Below are 10,117 nucleotides of genomic sequence, written 5' to 3'. Positions count from 1 at the left end.
GAAGTCTGCTGGTTCCCGTGGGACAGAGAAAATAAAGGGGGCTTCCATAGAGGTGGGGAAACAGTGTCTGCTGTCTCCAAGTTTGACTTAGAACATCATCCTCTAAGAGGAGAGTGTTCGGGAGGATGTAATCACCACAATGTCTGGTGACTCTAAAGCTATAGGTCAATGCTGTAGAGGACGAAACCCTGATCTGGTGGAACCTGGAATCTAGGAGCCCAAGGAGGATCAAGCTCCCAAGTTGTGTTCTTCTCAGGCACGTTATGAAACCCTAGACAGCCCATTTCCACCAAGACTCATTCGGAAAAGACCCTGTCCTTCAGAGGGCAAACTTCTCAGACGTCAGTAGGAAGATCTGAGGGACAGCAGGGGGAGTCCTCCCCTCTCCTCCATCCAGCAGTTGCTGTGCCTCCCCCACCCCCTCACATGACGTCAACTCAGGCTCCAGAGGCCAGGGGCAGCCTGGCCTAGAGCGAACTCTGAATACCCATCTGATGAATGATTGAGTGAAGGAGTCAGTGAGTGAATTACTATTTGGCAATATTCCTATTTTTCACACATATCCAACTGGTTCAACAATCTTAAAATAAAAATGAATGACGATGGGTTCAGATATCAGAGGAAATGTTCTCCAATTACATTTTTATTGTTCAGCTGTGGCTTTATTATTTGACCTCTTTGGGTATTGTCATTTGGATTTGAAGGACAGAGATTGTAAGGGTCTTGGTATCTAAAATACAAGGACCCTACAAAGGGAGGTCCCTTCGATGCCTTGACCATGCCAGCTTTTCCCATGGTCCAGGATTATACCAAGGTTTGGTCGTATTTCTAATAGCCTGTGTAGTATGGCAGCTCACTTGGTTTTGGCTGATAATTTGGGTACCCCATCAGTTTAAATACCATGCACAAGTTATTGTCTACTTGCCCAGAGTCTCGGAATTTAAATTACTGCAATGATCTGCAGGAGAAGCTGGCTCTAGTAGTAGAAGGACTGATATTTTGTTAGGTGCCAACCCTTCCATGTGATAATATGAGACAAGAGTTAAAATGTAAAGAACTCCAAAAGAGGGTCAGATTGGCTTCATTTATACTGAAGAGTAATTAACTGTTTCCAGAGGATTTCTTGGCAGCTGGTTTTGTTAGGAGAGAAGGTGGACTGATGTGAAGGCATTGGATGTCTGCAGGAGGAAAGGAGGGATGAAAGTGGAAGGCAGGAGGGGAAAAGCATTGCTGGAAGGGATGAAAGAAAGAAAGGCCGAGGGACCCTGAACAGAAACTTGAAGAATTTACTTCACCATTCTGCTTACTGTAGCTGGTGTGCAATTGGTAGAATTTAGTTTTGGGTTCAGGTTGGTAGAGAATAAATCAGGAAGAGAATTTAGGGTGAATCTTCACCAGCATAGCTGGAGATCAGCATTTCCAAAAGGATTTGGACCTGAATCTTAACCAAATTACGATTAAACAGGAGGGGAAATTCCTACTGATGGGAGAGGCGTATGTGTGTAGATGGGATTCCCTCGCCAGAGGATTCAGCCTTTGATTAAAGCCTGTTGATGTGGAACTGCCTCATTCAGTAGTCTTCTTTAGCGCTGGCTGCTGTACGATAGCTGTGCTAACACATGACCTACGGACATCGTGCTCTTAGGAGGAAAGAACCCTGCTAATCGGAGCTTCTCAGCAACACCCTCTCCAGGAAGCCTCCTCTGCTCACTACAGCTGAAAGCAATGTTTCCTCTCTGACCTGCCGTAGGATTCCCACCATCAATTTTATCTTTTATATTTTCTTATTTTATAACATGAGGACACACCCCTCTCTCAGACTGTAAACTCCTTGACGCAAGTTTCATGTTATCACTTATTGCATTTTCCATGGCAACTGTTTATAGAACTTGTACATGGGAGCGGCACAACAAATTTTGTCATCAGTGGATTAGACGCATACTTGCAAAGAGAAAGTACAGAAGAAGTGTCAAAGCATGTATGTGAGGATTGTCCAAGTAGGTGTGGGATGCCTAGAACATTTTAGATATGTGTTTAGCATTCAACCCATCCCTTAATTTTGTCCTATTGATACTGACCCTGATATCAGTTTCCCCACATTAAACCCAGCATATATGGGGTTAAAAGCAAAACAACCATTCCCTGCTTGCTCTCTGGCTTCCTGGCTCCAGAATCCACTATTCTCCATGGAGACAGACACCATCAAGGACAAGCACCTGGACTATCTTCTCCCTCAAAGAGATACAGGCTGGTGGGAAAGCTGATGACCAGCAAGGTCATGAGCTCCCTCCTGTCTGCAAGGAGTCTCAAGGCCAAAGACAGGCTGGTGGGAAAGCTCCAACCAGCAAGGCCATATGCTCCCCCTCCCCTACCTAAAGCCCCAAATAAAAACCCTTCCTTCTAGCTTTTCGGGGAGTTTGGGATTTCAGCGTTAGCTGCCCTCTCTTCTTGCTCAGCACTGTGCAAAAATAAAATTTCTACTTTATTCCACCACATCCGGTGTCAGAGATTGGCTTGCTGCACAACGGGTGAGCGAACTCACTTCAGGTTTGGTAACAATTTGGCAACCCAGATGGGACAATGTCCCAGGTGGACGTCTTGCCTGTGGCACACTGGCCTCTGGCTAAAGGCCTCTCTTGGAAGCTGTCCTGCAGCTGCCTGAGCCCCTTGTCTCAGGGACAGCCCCAAGCAGCTGGCTGCTAGCCAGACGTCCTTGGCCCATGGCACTTTTGCTTTGGTGGTGGAAGAAACTAGGTTTAGGACTTAGGAAGACGTCTCTTGTAAGTAGCTGGTAGTTTTCGTCTTTGTGTTAACCTTTTCCAACAGGACCGGCCGGAAATAATGGGTACCTTGGCAGCCCTCTGGGCTCCGTTTGTTTTGAAGTCACCGCGACGTCCTGGCCAGATTTTGGTAAGTCCCCTGGGTGTGCACAACCAAGGTCCCTTGTCCTTGCTCATCTGGGAAGATCTGCATGGCGCATCTTCATTTGTTGGGCGCCCCCAAGTGTAGGACACGGACTAAGCTGGGACTGGAAGCACTTTGGTTTTTGGTTTTGGTCTTTGTTTTGGTTTCCGTTTGTGGCCAAGGGTTTCTGGGAATGTGCCCTTGTTTGGTATCTGTTGTTGTTGTCTGTTTATCTGTCCTTTTAAAAGTGTCAACATGGGAGATGCTGCATTTATCCCACCTAAGAGCCCTTTGGGAAAAACTTTGGCTGATGGGTGACCTGTAGCTATAAGCCAATGTCTAAAGAGGGATGATTTTCTTTTGTAAGACCATGTGGCCACAATATTCTTTAGACTCTGGAGGGGAAAAAAAAAAATGGCCAAACGATGGATCCTCAAGTTGGGAAACTTTTTAGAGAGCTCTTATGATAAACAGCTGTTTTATTCGTACCTATGAAAAGACCAAATTAAGAGGAAACTATAATGACCAGTCTTAAGAACTTAATGAAACTTGGGGTCTCAGCTTCTCGTAGTCTTACAGATGCTAATGAAAATGTTAAGTTAGCAAAGAGAAATCAGAAAGGGAAGAGTCACAGTACTCATCCCAACGGGATAAATGGAACAGATATGGATGAAGTTAAAACAAAGGTTTTAATGAAACACTGCCTAAGGTTGGATGGGCTAAAGGGACCCCCCTATAGGCTCCCCAACATTAAAGGACATCAGACAAACCTATTCTATTTACCCCAGTTTGAAAAATTTAAAAGGTCAGGAGGCAAAAATCAGAGTGAGAAACCTGACCAACAATTTTTTGAGGCAACAGTTAGGTTACTAAGATTAATAAGGCTATAAAGATTAAAGTGTTTAAGTTAATATTATATGAAGGGGTTATGTCAACTTTGCCTGGATGTTTTCTTTGGGAATAAATGTTGTGTCTAACTGGGAATGCTTCCGCTGAACAATATTGTAATACCAAAACCTTTTAATAGAATTCTAATGTAAGTTATAATTAAAAGTATAAGGGTTAGTAAAACTAAGATAAAGTTTTGTAAAAATTTATATACTTAAACGGGTCAATTACAGTTCACCCAAACTGATGTATGCAATTGGAAAAGCCAGCTGCAACAATGGGGAGCCTGTTTTAATCTTTTGAGGCTTCTAAATAAAATTAGAAATACTTTACTGCCTCTTTAAGAGAAAATAATTAAATAATTAAACATGTCAGCAGCCAACCCAAATCTGCTGCTGTTGTCTACTCTTTTGCCAAGCTTCCCAGCAAGCAGAGCTGAGCTTCAACTCCCCCAAAATCCCTGATCTAAAATTGAAGAAGTAAAAATAAGTAAACTTTTGAGATAATTTGAATTGTAATGGCCATTCTGAAAACCTGTTTCAGAAGAGGATTCGAAATCTCTCATAATGGAAAGCAGTCTTTAATGAATATGCAAAAACTTCTAGAGACAAAGTTATTTAACATGATATAAAATGATCTTTGATGAATAAAAGCCTGTTTAAGTTTGCTGGTTTCATTTAAAATGAACATGTCCTCAAAGTTATCAGCATTGGCTGTGATGCAGACATACAGCTTGGGTTTACTGGTCAAATGAGCTCATGTCATCTCTGTTACAAAATTTATCAGCAAAACTCCTAACTCAGTATAATAGCTAATTTTGTTTAATGTCTCATGGAGTTTTTGTAGATGATCTAAATATAATTGTTAAGAATGGGTAAACTAAATAAATGTAAAAAAATAAAAGTTTTTAGAAAAACTTTTTAATTATAATTATATATATAATTATATGTATAATAATTATATTATGATATATGCACTTAAAACAACTGAGGATAATACTTCACTGCTGTAATGTCACATGAAGTTTTTAAGAGTAATTGTTAAAACTGGGTAAGAGTTTTAAGTACAATAATTATGTTTTATAGTCTGTATACTTAAAAACAGCTTCCAAAATCTTTTTGGAAACTTAAATTTTATAACTTTACTAAGTTAAGTTAAATAATAATAGTTTATTGGGTATCTAGGTCATTTCCACATAAGACAAAATATTAAAGGTTAACTACTAAGCATTTATTTGTCTGCCTTTGGTTTCTTATATCAAAGAGACTAAAAAGTGCTTAGGTTTATTAATAAACATGTTTTATGTATGCTGAGAAATTTTCTATGAGGAAACATATATTTCTAAAAGGTCTGTATACAAGGAAAGTAAAATATATGTTTTCAGTAAAAAGATATAAAGAATGGAAATATTTTTGTTTCTTGAGTTGAGAAAGATAAATTTGTCCTAAAGTGCTGGGACAAATTCTGAATGTAAAAAAGTAACCAAAGGTTTGTAAAAGTAAAGCCCTAAAGAAATGTATATATGGTCAAGTTGTCCAGGATTAAAGTAAATCCAATTAAGTAAATAAACTTATATGTCAAAAGTAAACTGATACAAAATTAAAACTTGGTTTCCTCTTTCTTAAAAGGTTAATTTTCCTAAATTTTTAATCTGCTCTTGATAAAAAGATTCTAAAAGTTTTTTTTTTACTATTTTAACTCTGTTTCCCCTTGACTGTTTCTGTTGTCACTTCGAATAGATACCTGAGCATGGTTTTGCAGTGAACTTTGTATCCTATCTAAACAAATGTTTTAAAGCTTTTAATATTTTTGACAAGCTTCCCCCCCCACACACAAATATTCAAGTCTTGAATAAAAGCTTTCTTTTGACCTGGAAGAAGAGGGAGAGTTTCCCTGGGGATTTTCAGAGGGCCCCTGGGACTTCTTGGAGAAATTTGCTCTCTTCCTATAAGAAAAGAATGCTAAACTAATAAGGCTTATTTTGTATGTTAAATTACATGAAAAGCATTGTCAAATAAGTAATAATAAACTTTCTTAAATGGTATTATGTAAATGAGTGTTATTGATATAAGTATTTTCAAAATTATCTGATCTGCTCTGATTGTCAGCTAGAATCCTGGTTATTATCTCAAAATGTTGTATATCACAGACATGGTCAAATGCCTCTGTCAACTACCATTTTTGAATGTTTTGTTATTTATAAACAGTGGCTGTTTTACTTTGATGTTTTTGCAAATATGTTTCATCTTCAGAGAAATTCATGGAAAGGACTCTGACACTCTAGAATACAGGTTTCTAATAAACGTTCAGGTTGTAAAACTAAACTGGGTAAAAATTACAGAACTCCAACAGAGAAACCGATGACCTCACAAACTGCTGACAGAAGATTAAGATCAAGAACCAATTACACAGGACAGAATAAACTGATAGGAATGATTATAACTTTTATGACTTTTTAATTGAGATATTACTATTTTTAATGTTTTGCTTTTTTTCAGAGTTAAGAAAACCTTTTTCTCTATTCTCTTAAAGAACTATGACTTACAGCAATTTATAAACAAAACTGAAACATTTGTCTTTTCCTCCCTATCTGAGCCCCCCAAAACACAAAAACTTCTGATAAGTAAGTATTCTTATTCCTATGGCAATATAGTTGTTTGCATAAGTACAATAAGAATCTGTTCTTCTTTTAACAGGACACAATTGGAAACAGTGGTTATATTACCAAGGCTTTGACTGGAACATCATGTTTGAAAAAACATACGGGCTTGGATATAACAAGACAGCTTTTGAGGAATGAAGGTTGACATTCTGGAATAAAGCCACTTGGAAATATTGGCCTGGTACTGTACTTATGGGTTCTGTAACCTGGTAAGGTTAAGCAAAGAATGTCGCTCCCTCTGGCAGGTACAAGGAACCTCAATATTTTGGGAAGCCTCATGAAGAGAGGGATTCACCCAAATCTGTAGGTACTGCAGGCAGAATGTGATAACAGGTCCTTTGCTTGGCTTTCTTTGAGAGACCTTTAAAATTCAACCTGAGATTCCTTATAAGGTTTCAGCAAAGCAGATTTAAAAGAGCCTATATGATCAATTACTATTCTTGCTGTACTTATGTAAATAATTATGCCAAATTTATTAAAACTGGACATTTTGCAAACCAGTTAGTCTTAATTTGGCTATGTCTAGTGAAATTGAAGATGATTTTAGGGAGGAAGATTATATTTCAATGGAAACTATAATACATATTTATAAATATTGGATTTTAGTTTTTTCAATTATCTTTGAAATTTTTGTTTTACTTCTGTTAACTGGACTGGATCTTGAATTCTTCATCTCCTGAAATATCTGGCTAAAAACCTCCAAACTAACATTTTCAGGGTTTTTTTTCTCATTATTTTCATTTGGAGTCATTGAAAACTAAATCTGCCCTTTGTCCTAAAGCCTTACAAACTGAAGCCGGAGGACCTAATATAAACTTAAGAGAGATTCATGTTTACTGCTGTGTAAGCCACTCAAAAAGCTACCTGAGTGCCCAATGACATCATCAGAGACATTTCAAACTGCAAAAGATGCTTCGACCCTGACTTCTAGGAATCTTGATTGGCTGGCCCCCAGGCTCAGAAACTGGTTTATAATTTGCTCCGATCATTAACCTTGTTTTTCTCTTTTTGTTTCTCTTGAAAAACTTCTTAATAAATACCTGGTTACCTACTTACATGATACAGGCCTACCTTCAGGAGCCCACCAGCATCACTGCCTTATTAAAAGACTGGTTCAATGAGATGAAACGACCTACGCCCCATTTCAGCAGGAAGTAGCTAGATCGGTCGCCACCCCAAATCCCTCAAGACTGAGGGATGGACATAAAATAGGGGGGAAGTTGACACCGATCCTGATATCAGTTTCCCCACACTAAACCCAGCATATATGGGGTTAAAAGCAAAACACCCATTCCCTGCTTGCTCTCTGGCTCCCTGGCTCCAGAATCCACTATTCTCCATGGAGACAGACATCATCAAGGACAAGCACCTGGACTATCTCCTCCCACAAAGATATACGGGCTGGTGGGAAAGCTGATGACCAGCAAGGTCATGAGCTCCCTCCTGTCTGCAAGGAGTCTCAAGGCCAAAGACAAACTGGTGGGAAAGCTCCAACCAGCAAGGCCATATGCTCCCCCTCCCCTACCTAAAGCCCCAAATAAAAACCCTTCCTTCTAGCTTTTCGGGGAGTTTGGGATTTCAGCGTTAGCTGCCCTCTCTCCTTGCTCAGTGCTGTGCAAAAATAAAATTTCTACTATCTTCCACCACACTCAGTGTCAGAGGCTGGCTTGCTGCACAACGGGTGAGCGAACTCACTTCAGGTTGGGTAACACTATGTATGAAGATTGAGTTGTTTTAAATGTGAAAGAGATTTTAGACGCCATCTGGTTTATGTTCCCCTTTCTACCCTCAAGGAGAGACTTAAAGAGGCAAAGTGACTGGTTTGAGATAGATATACTTTGTTTACATAAGAAAGACAATAATTTTAATTTATACAAAACAATATGTTCTCTCCCATTTTTCTGTAAGTGCCTGATACTCTCATTTTGTTTTCCATTTTTCTGGGTTTTATTACAAAAAGAATAAAGATAAATAATTCTCCTCCACCAGAAAAACCATGTAAGTATGATGACAGTGGTAACTGACAGCCTCAGGATCAGTGAGACAGCTGGGAGGGGTAGGGACTGCGGAGAAATGGAGAGCAGCCGCCTCTGGTCTCCAGCTAACCATTTGGGGCGTGTAGGCCCAGCTGCAGATCTTCCAAGTTTTCAAGAGAAATGAAGACGCAGGTTTATATTTGAAATTTCCCAATTTATAAATTTGGTTCAAATTTTAAAAGTACTGTGTAGTTCAAATGAAATATGAATCTGTCCCACATGAGGTCAAAGTAGGGGACAGGCATATGAAGGGACGCTGGAGAGGAGTCAAGGGTCAAACTACAGTGGACATTTAAGATCATGGAATATAATCCAATGACAGCAGAAATTTTTAGAGATTTTAAAACTGGGACAGGGCTGGCCTGGTGGTGTAGAGGTTAAGTTAAGATGCTCTGTTTTAGTGGCCCAGGGTTCGCAGGATTGGATCCCAGGCAGTGACCTACACTGCTCGTCAAGCCACACTGTGGCTGCATCCCACATACAAAATAAAGGAAGACTGGCACAGATACTAGCTCAGGGACAATTTTCCTCAAACATGAAAGAGGAAGATTGGCAACAGATGTTGGCTCACGCCTAATCTTCCTCACCAAAAATATAAATAAATAAAATAAATAAAGAATAAAACTGGCAGGGCCTGGCTCCTGGTGGAGTAAAGTTCTGTGTGCTCCACTCTGGCAGCCCAGCTTCACAGGTTCAGATCCTGGGTGCAGACCTACTCCATTCCTCAGCCATGCTGTGGACATGTCCCACTTACAAAATAGAGGACAATTTGCACAGATGTTATCTCAGGGCTGATCTTCCTCACCAAAAAAGAAAATAAAAAATAAATAAAATAAAACTGGGATATAAAAGGACATATTTGTGTTTTGAGATGATCACTTTGTTCCCATAGGGCTCTGATAATTTCTAAATGGCGTAGCTCAGGGCTGAGGAGACGCTGACACAGCCTCTATTACGATATTTCTATTAAAGACTGAACAGGTCTGCCTTAATTCCCTAGCTTTTCACTTTTACCTCAACCAGTCTTAGCTTTACTGTCTACCTCCTGTCTGACATCACGTTTGCCTGCCCTTTCTTTCTCCTTCTCTGGAAAGACAGCTCTTAGCTCCTCTCTCATCTCCTAAGGGGCTGCGAGTCTGTGTCCACAATAACGTGAACTTGTATCCTGACAACAGGCAGAAACGTCAAGGTTGTACACACTCTCTAATGAACAGCTGTCTAATCTCAACCCCTCGTCCCCAGAGGTGAAGCTCTGAGATAAACCAAATGAGCTTCAGCGGGAGAACAGGTTTGAAGCAAGGAAGGACGAGCGAGCACCAGACTCCCTCACCTGCTCCACTGGAGGAGCAGCTGGAAGGCTCATTTCCTTGGCATCCTTGGCAGGTGTAGTGGCATGGATGGCATGGGCTCTTCAATTCATATTTGCCTGAGGGACAGTTCAAAACACAATGGGCCTCATCAAAAATCCTAGGGGAAAGGCAGACTTTTCGAGTTTGTAAGGGTGACTTTCTGGAATGGCCTTAAGTATAAACACATGGTGCTATGTTTTGCTGTAAAGACTTGATTTCATTGTTCCAGGATCAAGGTGAGTGCCTGGGACTGACCATCCCAGAACATGTGGACTCTT

At 40.0% G+C, this 10,117-nt stretch overlaps 1 long non-coding RNA gene across 1 annotated transcript; it reads left to right on the top strand.

Annotated features, from left to right (window-relative positions):
- The first annotated feature begins 2,410 nt into the window (after positions 1 to 2,410).
- Positions 2,411 to 6,627, top strand: LOC139078481 (uncharacterized). The gene is made up of 2 exons (XR_011531447.1): positions 2,411 to 2,528; positions 6,489 to 6,627. It is a non-coding gene; the product is annotated as an uncharacterized lncRNA (long non-coding RNA).
- Positions 6,628 to 10,117: the final 3,490 nt, after the last annotated feature.

Source organism: Equus przewalskii, chromosome 22 (assembly GCF_037783145.1).
Source record: "Equus przewalskii isolate Varuska chromosome 22, EquPr2, whole genome shotgun sequence".
Lineage (NCBI taxonomy): Eukaryota > Metazoa > Chordata > Mammalia > Perissodactyla > Equidae > Equus > Equus przewalskii.
The sequence above is the reverse complement of the archived record's forward strand: the minus strand, read 5'-3'. Positions and strand labels throughout refer to the sequence as shown.